Source organism: Ammospiza nelsoni, chromosome 35 (assembly GCF_027579445.1).
Source record: "Ammospiza nelsoni isolate bAmmNel1 chromosome 35, bAmmNel1.pri, whole genome shotgun sequence".
Lineage (NCBI taxonomy): Eukaryota > Metazoa > Chordata > Aves > Passeriformes > Passerellidae > Ammospiza > Ammospiza nelsoni.
In genome coordinates this window covers 2,544,958-2,557,493 of record NC_080667.1, presented here as the reverse complement: position 1 = coordinate 2,557,493, position 12,536 = coordinate 2,544,958, and the positions used below count along the sequence as shown (strand labels likewise).

The window sequence follows — 12,536 nt, the reverse complement described above, 5'->3', positions numbered from 1 at the left end:
CATCCCCCCTGTGGGTCATGGCCCTCTACTTATCTCTCAGACATCAGGGGATGCTGGTCTCAGGTGCAAAGAAAGGCCACCTCGTCAGCTGGGAAGGTCCTGCTGTGACCGCACTGGTGTCTCTCAGACAGCTGTATTATAGAGAAAACTAAACATCAGTGCCTGATCTTGGCACCACATCACCCAAAACCCCACCAGTGTGCTACTCACAGTGCTCCTAAGAAGGCCCGGCACCTCCTACTCCTAACCCTGACCCTCGGCCAGGGATGCAAGGCATCTGCACCTGAAAGAAAGTTAGAACATATGTCAAACACCTCCAGGACAACTCGCAAGCTGCAAACACCTTATGCCAACCTAGGAATAGCATCTACAGCCCAAGTACACCCCACATTACAAATTCCAACTTCCCAGGCTTGTCCTACTGCAGCATGCCACGCGGCAGGGCAGAACAGCTCCGGCACAAATATGTGCAGACACCTGTGACACAGAACGTGACAAACAGGGGGACATGAAACACGACACATCATGCTTGTGGTGAGGGGATTGAGGGGGGAAGGCAAAAGGGACCCCAAAGACACACTAGGGAACGCGGCACACCGGACAACGTGACACAGACCGGAGCTGTTCTGCACTGCCCGCCTAAAAGCTGCCATCAAAAGTAAAGCCTCTCCCTTTAGCTATCCTAAGAGGCCCTTGCAGAAGATTGCTTTTCCATCTGGTAATTTTTAAATCTGGCCTAAGAACTCCCAACCTGCTACTCTCTCATCATCCCATCTCCAAGCTATAGCCCCCAACTTATCTTTTGTTTGATTGGTGATGTGGATCCACATTGCACCTGAAATGAGTCTGCCTTGGACGGGCCTCGTGGTGGCCTGTTAGCTTCTGGGTCGGCTACAATGAAAAAAACCAAAACCAAAGTATGAGTCCAGAGTTATGTGGGCCAAATCCCACCAAGGCAGCTACTTGCCCTCTCCTGAGTGTGCCTGGCGCCTTCAGGCTCCAGCTTCACCCTGATTACAAGGCTGTGGCCTTTATTAGGAGTGGCACCTGGGTTAGAGAAAGGCAAAATTGAATAGCATTCCTATGAGCGCAGTAGATAACCTTGTGTGCTGTAGGACATGGGAATACCTCTGCTAGGCTTCTGAGAAGCCTTAGGGGGGGTCCTCAAATAAACATCCTTTTTCACCCTGCTACCTTCAAACTCCCCCCACCCACAATAATTCCTAACTGTATACCTGCTCACCCTCCCTCTCCTAATCACAATCCTCAACTCACCTGAAGCCTCTGTCTCAAACATCATCCTTGACACTGGGCAGATCCCTCTTGTGACATGACGAATCTGCTGAAAAAAGCATGGTACTTGACACAACCAGGAATCTCTGGAAGCTGCACTCCTTCTAAAAAAAAATACAAAACAAAACCATACCTAAACCAGAAATTACAAATGCACTTTACCACCCCTAAACACAAAACCCAAAATCGTGAACCTAAATGCGCCTTCTATTCCACGCTGTTTACTTCACAGAATCTTCAAAGCTTCAGTTCTTTAGATGCCCAGAAACACCTGCTGAAAAGAAGCTGAGATAAGCTGAAAGAGCCTCTTCACTGAAATGAGAGGAGAGCTCTTACCCCAGCACATCCCAGAGAGGGAATGAAGCCCCTCAGCCAAGGCTGGGGTTAATATACCCCTGATTGTGCCCGCCTCTCGTTCCCATGGCGCCTGGGAAAAGGGAGGGGGCGACTCCCACCGGGTATAAAAGCCCTCAGAGCAGCTGCCGCTGTTTCGCCCCTCAGACTTGAATTGAAGGGGAATGAAGGGCTTGTTATAGAAAAAAACTCTTCAGAAAAATAACAGCGCTTTCTTTTTTACAACAACTACTTGGAGCACAAGTGAGGAAAACTGGTAAGAAATAAAACTTTCTGTTTAGGCAGCATAACTAGATAAATTGGGTAATTGGCTGTTAACTTACGTAACTATTCCTTAGTAACTACGTAACTAGTGGCTACCAAGTAGTACTTCCCATGTGATTAAACTGGGTGGAGAAGAATACTAATGATATGAATAGTCTAAGTCTCCTTGGGACCTCCAATTTTGGCCATCTACCTTATAAGTAAAAATAAGAAAGATAAAAGCCTCCCAGGCAGTGTTAGGGTTAAGTGCATGCCAGGCTCATCCTTCTCTGAGATACTCGGTCCTACAGCACAGAAAGAAGTGCCCTGAAATGTAGTTTTAAACCCTTAAAATGCTGAAAAAGGCAGAGCTTCCTTCAAGTGACCTCCTTAAAAAGAGGAAATGGGGCAGTTATCTCTACTGAAGGTAATGCAATAACAAATACCTAGTTTCTGCTATTTAATTTGCTCTCCTTAAGTATTGGGAAAAGAGGGCTTTCCACACTTTAAAATCTCTCCAGTGATGAAAAGAGAAGGATTTTTCCCTCAGTTCAAACCCTTAGGATGGAGGGATAGCTGGGCTTCTCCCTCAATTTGGGCCTCAGGACAACAAAAAGGGGGTGGCTACCCTTACTTCAAACCCATAAGAAACATTGTCAAGATTTTCCCCTTTTTTTTAAACTGCCAAATAATAGAGAATGGGGACTCACTGTCAATTAACGCCCCTAACAGCATAGAAAAGGCAGGGATTCTTTCAACTGAGACCATTACAATTGCAGGGGAATCCAAGTCCCTACCAGTTTGAACACAAAAAGTAATGGAAAAGGAAGCTTTTCCCCTTTTCCCAAAACCCTTTTTCTCCTAATAACCCTTCTCCTTTCTGGGAGTGCTCTGGAGGGTCTGGGGCTTTGGAGAGGGACTGACACAGTAAAAGGGGACAGTTGCAAGCCCTCTCGTGGAACCCCACATGCTGCCTGGTCTGCTCAGATGCTGCCCCTTGGCAAAAGGGCTCTTCCCTTGGCGTTTTCCCAAAGTGATGCTCTGTGCCCGGGTGGGTCCGGCTGCTCCCTAGTCCGTGCTGGATGCTCTGACCATAGTTCATGGAGGGACACTTGGGATACCCCTGTTAGCCCCTCTGGCCGAGCAGCTCCCTGTGCACCTGTGCCCGGGTAACCCTCTGAAAGCAGCTGGTCACACGGGGCGCTGCTAGACCTTGGACTGGGGGTGGAGGTGAAGAAAGGTCCTGTGAGGAGCTCCTTCCCCTACACAGCCCTTCTTCTGCCCCTTAAACCATGGGGTGCCAGACTTTCCTTTCGAAGGAAATTAACAGCCTTTCCTCTCTGTGTGCCCATGGCTGAAACTGCGATTCGGCCTCCAAAACTGCAGAGAACAATTTCTCACAGCCCGCAGCTGCCGACACCAAGAATTCTCGCTGCCCTTGCAGTGCCACGTGCCTCTGACGTGGACACGCAGCAGGTGTGAGTTTGGTTTTACAGGGAAGACGCCGGCACAGGATTTCTCCAGGAGCAAAGATGCCCCCACCGAGAACTCGGGCTGCCCTGGCACTGCCAAGCACCTCCTAGTGCAAACTGGCATCAGGAAACTCAGGGGGTGAGTTTTTCTGTGCAGAAATTCTCCCGGACCAAACCTGAGAGCATCTAACCCTAACCACAACAACTTAACTGGGTCTAAAACTTACAACCTTTGGACTGGCAGTGTGGGACCCGACCCGCTGTGCCACCGCTGGCCCCTTTCTAAAGCATTCCACTGCAGTCCTAAAACTCTGCCTTTTCAGAGGGTGTTTCCTCTGACCCTGACCATAATCTTGAAAATATGCTAAAGAATCATAGAATGGGTTGGAAAAAGCCCCAACAATACCCTGAAAAGTCCCTTCCAAAATCTTCTAAATACCTTTAAAAGTCCTAGACAAAAAAACTCAAAAAGACGTGCTCGTCTCCGAATTCCACCTCTTGCTGTCTAGCCCACAGACGTCACCCCTACCTTTTTGCAGTGGGTCTGTTGGTCTCTGAGGGTTCTGTCATTGACCTGGTGTGTGAAGGCTGCTGTCTGGTCTCGCTGTTAGGGTTGCTGTGTTGTGCTGCTGCTCTTGGGGGAAAAGGCTGTTTTTAGGGGGGCTGGTTAGGCTGAGGTTAGGGCTGTCTCGGTCTGACCGCCTGGACCGTGGCCGCTCCGCCGGCCGTGCCGGGGGAGGGAGGGGGGGGGGTCCTGCCGTGCGCACCGTGGTCACCGCACGGAGCGGGGTCCCGTCTGTTCTCACTCTGCTCGGCTCCCTCCGCTGCAGCCGGCGTCAGTCCCGGCTTTGTCTCTGCCGGATCAGCCGCCGTGAGCCACGCGGGAGCCATGCACGCTCCAGCTCGGTCTGCACCGGAACGGCCCCTCCGCCGATCCCGGCTGCAGATCCCGCCTCTGGAGGACCGAAACCTGAGCTGTGCCCAGCTCCCCCGTCCCGCCCTGAGCTCCGTTCCCTTGGTAACCACAGCTCCGGCTGCTCAGGGGAACTTTCTAAAGGAATCACCTTCTCGAAACACTACAAGTTCAGTTAAAAGAAAGCCCTCTCCTGCTTCTTCCTAAAAGTACGGGAAGAAAGCTATAGAGGATAAAAATCAAAAAAGAATGGGATAAAGGAATTGGTCTATTTCCATTAAAAGAAGCTCCCATAGGAGGGGGCGGACCAGGTAAGCAACACTCAGCCCCCCATGTTCCTTGCTGCGATTTCTGGAGCCATTTGGGACCCTAAAACCAGACTGACTTTACGGTGGTGGCAGCTTGGGTCAGCGAGGCATCCTGCGCAATGCAGAATTTTAGCAGGCTGATGGCCACGAAGGGCCCCCGGGGCCCTGAACGTGAACACCAGCCCTTTTCTAAGGTAAGCCTGACTCAGCAGCCCAGGTTCCTGATGGGAGATAGCAGGAGACACGTGCCGAGGCAAAAGCAGCTGGAGTTTTCACTGGTGCCAGCTTGGGTCTGGGAGGCACATTTGGCAATGCAGAAATATCAGCAGGCAGCCAGCCACTCCAGGCGAGGCCTCCTGAACACCAATGCCAGCCCTTTCCCAGAAGAAGAAAACTCAGCACCCCAGGTTCCTGATGGGAGATTGCTGGACACATTTGGGGACCCTCAAACCAGCCTGACTCTGCCGTGCTGGCAGCTTGGGTCTGGGAGGCATCCTGCGCAATGCAGAATTTCAGCAGGCAGATGGCCGGCCCCTCTTGGCCAGAGGCTCCTGAACACTAGTGCTGACGCTTTCCCCAGGTAAGCAAAACTCAGCCCCCCAGATTCCTTGTTGCAGATTGCTTGAGTCGGCTGAGGTGGCAGCTTGGGTCTGGGAGGCATCCTCTAACCCAGTAAGAACCAAAAAAAACCCCAACCCTTTCTTCTAAAAAATATTCAAATATATAGATCCTTATGTTTTCATATTTACATTCACAATATGCATTATAAATATAAATGTATATTGCTTACTTATACATTTATCTTTATCAATGTCAATTTATAAATAAATTTTTATTCTATATCTACTCCAAGCACTTATTTATCTATTTTATACCTATTTTTACATATTGATTATATATTCCCCTGTCAAGATTTTTACTTCTGTAACACTTATGTTTTATTTTAAATAACATCTGCCTCTACTTAAATAAAAGCCAAAAAAATTCCTTTCCTTTGGAATATATTTACATAGCTTTATATTTTTATTCCTATTTATAATTTATAGTGCCCTATAATGTTATTTATATTCTATATTACAAATCTGCATTTTACTTACTTATGTTTATATTTAAATTTATATTCATAGTTTAGCAATTTCTCTTTATATAATTATTATATATTTCTAACTTACGATTCACATTTTTATAAGACTTATAGTATTTAAAATAAAACTCCTGCCTCTATAAAAACAGAGGACATCCCTTGAGTTAAACAATAGTTAAAATTCTATTCACATCTACCTTTAAAATTTTTATTTATTATATTTATAGATATATATTAGAGAGAATACCTTTTATTATAATAATAGATGTATTATTTTTATATTATGTATTTCTTTTACTTATATTTATTCATATTAGATATTTATAGATATTGGTATATAAATTATATATTTGTATATCTGGATTTCTACTTTTATATTATTTCTATTTATATTATGTATTTAAAAAAACAGCCTACAACCTAAAAAAACCGAAAAAAATCTCCAATTTATTATAACCTTTTTATATTTACATTCTATGTTTATATATCTTTCTTAATATATATAAATTATACTCCACTCTATATATAATGTTACAATTATATACCATATATTATACTTTTATGTATGTATCTGTTATCTATGTCTACCACTCTAATTTCATATTTATTTTTAAATTTATATTTATTTCTATTTTCATGTATATGTTAGACCATGTAAGTTCATTAACCCGACACATCAGAACCACAACAATACCGTACCTTTGTCAGCACCTGTACGCAGCCCGCGCTCATCCCATTGCAGCACATCAAAACAAAACCTATTTCTATTACTAAAGGAACAAACATCCCACAACATTGAACCCTAATAAAAACTCAAATAAACCTAACTGTAAATAAATTTTAAATCCCACTATAAGCAGCCCAAAGCCTCCACACATTCTCATCATAAACTTCCTCCTAAACCAATATCTCAAACACCCACAAACTCAAATACACCTTGAAAATGACACAACTACTAATAAAAACAAACACCCATTAAAAATTAAATCGAACCAACTCACTAGACTCAAAACTGTACAACTGACCCAAAACAGTACTAACAAAAAAAAGCTCTACGTTTATGCACAAATAATAACCGATAATCTGGAAAAGTTATTTGAAAAAATTTTACAAATTAACTAAAAGCATAAAAATAAAAAAAAATCTAAACTATTAAAATACTACAAAATATCACTAACTAAATTTAAAAAATATTGCCTATAAAAACCCACCATATAAATGCCCCTCTCCCCAACAATAAAACTAAAAACACCTAACGAACCAGAAAGAAATCGGAACTTAGGAACACTAAAACCATAGCGTTCAAGAAGTCACACCACATATCATACACCAACTGCAAACAACATAAAACAATACCGTGAATTCTTAAAAACCACCTTAAAACCACTACATTGAAAAACATTTCAAAAATGAAAAACTGCATTTAACAAAAGCCATCTAATAAATTCACACCCAAAACTCCAGCAGCCCAGCTGGCCCTACCAAAGCTGTATGTTTATACATAAATTAAACAAAACCAAAATGCCAGTAATACCTATCAGAAGTCTATGAAAGAAACCTCTTGAAATTAATCCTAGCTCAAATACAAACCAACCCATCCAGAAAGTCAGCTTCACCCAAAAAACAACTTACACAGAGTTAATAATACCAAGAAATAAAACAACACACCATATACCACCAATGAATATAATAGTGTAGGAAAAAAAATACTCCACTTTTTTTTTTTTTTTTTATTTAAACTAACTTATTTTATTAGCTAGAACAGAAGCTTTTGCCAAGACTGTAACAACAACTTCTTTTTCTTCTTCTCCTTCTGAAATATCCCTTCTCACTCCCAAATTCCTCACAACTTCTGAGTTTAAATCCAAGCCAAAAGCAAAATTCGTGCACTTGTGCGTTCGATGCTCCTGCCAGATTCTCTGTTTCCCTCCACATCTTCTTACACTTTCAGTCTTCAGGCTGTCCTGCCGTGATGAGTTTGTCGGAAGAATGGGTAAAGAGAGGATTTCCCTGCCTCCCCCCCAGAGCTGGTTTCCTCAGCCATTTCACTCAATCCCAAACCGGCAATGATGCACGCTCACCTGAAGCAGGGGAATAAATCTCTAAATGTCACTAAATACATAAAATGTACACAAAAATACATAAATGTCACTAAATACATAAAAGCGCATCCCCATTGTTCCAACACTCGGCAGCCCATGCGGCCAAGGTCAGAACTCTCTGCCCCCCGAGGACACGGCAACCAGCAGGGCCCTTTGTCCCTCTCTCCAGCACGGACCTATGAAGCCAGAGAGGAGTTTACAGAGACCGGGAGGCAGCGGGACGGGGCGGGCGCCCGGCCCGACCTTCCAAAGCTGGCGGCAGCGAAGGCGGGGAGCGCCACGGCCCCGCTCCGCCGCCTGCCCGCCGCCCCGGGGCCGCCCCGCCGGGCTTGTCCGGCCCGCGGTCGCTCCCAGCGCCTGGAGCGGGGCGGGCGCGGGCTCGGGAGCTGCCGCCCTGTTCCGACGCCGCTCGCCCGCCCCGGCCCGCGGAGCGCTGCGACCGCACCTCCGCCGCCCGCCGAAACCGGCCCCGCCCGGCCGCCCCCGCCGCGGCCGTTCTCCTCGGCCATCGCATCCCTTTGCATGACCGAATGTCCTTCACCCGCCCCCCCCATTTACAGACCCTGGGCCGACCGCCGCTGGCTCCAGCGCCCTTCCCTCGCTCGGCAGCCGCGTCCTTGCCCCGCCCCCGGCACTCAGCGGCGAGGGGCAGGGCGCTGGCTCGGGGGGGTGCGATCCCGCTCTGTGGCCACAGGGGGAGGAGATTTATGGGGGCGTGCGATTTCCCCGCCCATTTCGCCGCCATCTTGAGAAGGTCAAAGAACGCCCGCGACATTTGCGACGCGCCCCTCCCAAAATGGCGGCCGAGGAGGACCCTCGGAAGAAATAGGGTTTTACCCAGATGCCTCTCAGCAACCCGCCTAAATATGTTCGCCCACGGCGCCGCTGACCACATAGGCCGTGTCTTATACACTTAAAATGCCACATAAAAATCCATCGGGGCCGCCGTGGCGTCGGTGTTTCATGCAGGCAGCCGATTCGACCGACGCTGGCCCTCGACTTCCCCGCCCTTCTCGCTGCCATGTTAAGAAGGTCAAGGAAAAGTCCGTGACATCCGCGACTCGCCACTCCCAAGATGGCGGCCTCGCGGCTGCCGGTAGCGACAGAGCTGCAGTACCGCGCTCTGCCCACAAGGCGGCAGCACTGCCGCCCGCCCCAGCCGGGGGCGCAGCGCGCCTCGGGGCTGCGGGCAGGCAAGGTGGCAAAAAAGAACAGGGGCGACCCCCGCCAAAAACTGCTCTGAAATAAATGCCAAAAACCTGCCTCTTACCCCACCAGAATCAAACAAGGCCCCTTGCTTTAAAGCCATGTTTAAATAAATTTTTTATTTCCATTTTTCGTATTTATATTCACATGCATAGCTATAGTGGACATTGATGTAGCATGTAATTTATATAACATTATTCTATTTCTATTATTTATATTTACTTATATTTTGTGCTTTTATAAATATCTTTCCACATTGATTGTATATTTCTATGTCTAAAATTACATTTCTATCATGCTTTCACTATTTAAAATACAAATCCCATCCTAACTAAATAAATACAAAAAAGCTCTATTCTTTTAAACTACATTGAAATATTTTTATATTTATAGCGCTCATGACTACACTCACATTTATATTTGTAGTTTATACTTAAGTATTATATTAATCATTATGTATAACATGTATCCTATTCAAATAAGAGATAAATTATTTTCCTAATTATGTACCATATCTACTGCTACAACTTCTTTTTCCTTACATTTTTAATTTTTATATTAACCTTCAGCTATTTATGATCTATTTCTATTCTTAGATTTCTACCTTTATATTATTTGTATTTATAATGTTTATACTAAAACACCTGCTTTTGCCAAATAAAAAAAAAATCCCCTTTATTTTAAACTACTTAAAAAAACCTAGAGTATATCCATCTGGTATAACATATAACAAATGATAGATATGATAGATGTAAAATTGATATAAATATTGTAGTGTATTATAGGAAATAAATAAAAATCAATATGATCCATAACACAAGTAATACTGTATAAATGTTATATTTATGTTATTTTATATTTCAAATAATTTAACATTTCTTTATATATTTGCATATACTTGACAAACATTTCTATATTTATACTTGGGTTGCGATTTTTTTCTGGGTGTTTTCTGGGTCTTTTCTTGCCCTTCTTCGAATTTTTTTCTGGGTTATTTCTTGTCCATCTTGGGGGTTTTTTCTGGGTTTTTTCTTGCCCATCTTCAGACTTTTTTCTGGTTTTTTTCTTGCCCATCTCAGAGTTTTTTTTTTTTGGGGTTTTTTCTGGGTTTTTTTCTTGCCCATCTTGGGTGATTTTCTGGGGTTTTTCTACGTTTTTTTCTTGCCCATCTGGGATTATTTTCTGGGGTTTTTTTCTCGTTGCTTTCTTGCCCATCCTGGGCTTTTTCTGGGTTTTTTTCTTGTCCATCATGTGGTTTTTTTCTGGTTTTTTCCTGCTCATCTTCGTCTGGTTTTCTGGGTTTTAAGCCAAAATCGGTACATATCATGTCAGTTCATGCAATACAACCCGGCTGGGGATTTTTTATTCTAAATTTAACAAGGAGTCGCAAAACCTGGAAAGCAAAAGTCACACACACAAGGTTAAATCCAGTCAGCATGCACTCACACACGCAGAGACGAGCAGACACAGACAGACACAGCCACGTGCTCTCACACACGCTCACACAATCTTTCCACTTAAATGCTCACTGCGGCCCTTACTCGAGATGCTGAAGAACGTGCTGTGACACATCTTCTGGCTGCCGCTCCTTGAGGTAAAATGGCAGATCCTGGGGAAATCAGCAGCCTCGGGGACCTGTGAGACGACAGGAAGGGTCAACGAGTGGCTATCTGACAGCTAGGACTTGTCTCCTCTCTGGACTGATAAATTTTCTACCCAAAATCCAATAGAAGACAGATGTATAGGTACATAGAACATAAGCCACCATAGGCAGATACAATACAAGCCAGGACTTGCAAAAATTCTCTGGAAGATGAATTCTTGCGCCCTATTCCCTTTCAGAAGAAGGAACCTACACAACTACTGCAGTCATCTGAGGAGGTGCATCTGAAAAAAAAGTTAGGACAACAGTCAGACGGTTCAATGAGAACTGAAGAGCTCCAGATATCCTGTGTCCATCTACAAATCCCATCTAGAGTCCAACTACACCCCACACTGCACATTACAAATCCCCGGGCCCTCTCCTATTGCACCAGGCTATGCGGCAGGGCAGAGCAGCTCGGGCACAAATGTGTGCTGACAGCCGTGACACAGGATGGACAGGACAGGACAGACAACGGGGACACAACACAGACAGAAAATTCTAGGCAAGGAAAATGGCTGCAAGGACTGAGAGAATGCAAAAGGAGAGGACCGAGTTCAAACTGATGGTGAGCTGATGAGGCTCAGAGAACCCCGAAGGAAGAAGATGATAACTGAATGATTTCTTCTAAGAACTGCAAAGATGGATGCCTAGGAATCCTACGGTCAGAATCCTCTACCTAACCTCATATTACGCCAAGTCCTAATCCACCAAAATGGATCCAGGTGGGGGCATAGCTGTCCATACAGCCCAGACCGAGACCTGACAAGACATCAGATGCGATGCTTCCAAAGACAGAAGAGAGTCTGACGCCTGTCTGAGCTCCCCAGTCAAAAGTTGTGTGGCCTGGGTGCCAGGCCAGGGAATGCAGAGATCACAGATGCCAACAATGATGCCAAGATTAATGACAGGCACCCCTAAGGTAAAAGACATGGGATACACAAACAACACACAATTCACAACAGACAAGTGACACGAGACACACCGGGACTGCTCTGCCCTGCTGCACACCTCAGCACTGTGATCAAAAGTGAGACTTGGCTTCTATGGGGCCTAAGGGGCCACTTCATTAACACCCCCCCACCTCCAAACTGGACTCAAAACCCCCTCCCTGTAATCCCCAAACCAGCACCGTGCTTTCAGCCCCTCTGTGGGTCACGGCCCTCTACTTATCTCTCATACAGCTGGGGATGCTGGTCCCTGTCAGGTGCAAAGAAAGGCCACCTCATCAGATGGGAAGGTCCTGCTGGCACCGGGCTGGTGTCTCTCAGACAGCTAGATTAAAGAGAACCAAACATCAGTGCCTGATCTTGGCACCGCATCGGCCAAAACCCCACCGCTCTGCTACTCACCGCGCTCCTAAGAAGGCCCGGCACCTCCTAACCCTGACCCTCTGCCACACGTGGAATGCGTCTGCACCTGAAAGAAAGTTAGAACACATGTCAAACATCACCAGGATAACTCACAAGCTGCAAACACCATATGTCAATCTAGGAACAACATCTAGAGCCCAAGTACAGCCCACATTACAAATTTCAACTCCCCAAGGCTCGTCCTATTGCAGCAGGCCATGCGGCAGGGCAGAACAGCTCCGGCAAAAAATGTGTGCACACACCCGTGACACAGAAAGTGACAAACAGGGGGGACATGAAACACGACACATCATGCTTGTGGTGAGGGCCTCGAGGGGAAAAGGCAAAAGGGACCCCAAAGACACACCAGGGAGCACGGCACACCGGACAACAGGACACAGACCGGAGCTGTTCTGCACTGCCCGCCTGAAAGCTGCCATCAAAAGTAGAGCCTCTCCCTTTAGCTGTCCTAAGAGGCCCTTGGAGAAGATTGCTTTCCCCTCTGCTCATTTTTGAATCTGTCCCAAGAACTCCCAATCTGCTACTCCGCCATCTCCAGACCGTGGC

At 45.8% G+C, this 12,536-nt stretch overlaps 2 long non-coding RNA genes across 2 annotated transcripts; both read right to left on the bottom strand.

Annotated features, from left to right (window-relative positions):
* Positions 1 to 7,460: 7,460 nt before the first annotated feature.
* Positions 7,461 to 8,453, bottom strand: LOC132086075 (uncharacterized). Its single transcript, XR_009420345.1, has 2 exons — positions 8,332 to 8,453; positions 7,461 to 7,748 (listed from the first exon to the last, which is right to left on the bottom strand). It is a non-coding gene; the product is annotated as an uncharacterized LOC132086075 (long non-coding RNA).
* A 1,346-nt stretch (positions 8,454 to 9,799) lies between these two features.
* On the bottom strand, positions 9,800 to 11,165 carry LOC132086063 (uncharacterized). The gene is made up of 2 exons (XR_009420342.1): positions 10,517 to 11,165; positions 9,800 to 10,368 (listed from the first exon to the last, which is right to left on the bottom strand). It is a non-coding gene; the product is annotated as an uncharacterized LOC132086063 (long non-coding RNA).
* Positions 11,166 to 12,536: the final 1,371 nt, after the last annotated feature.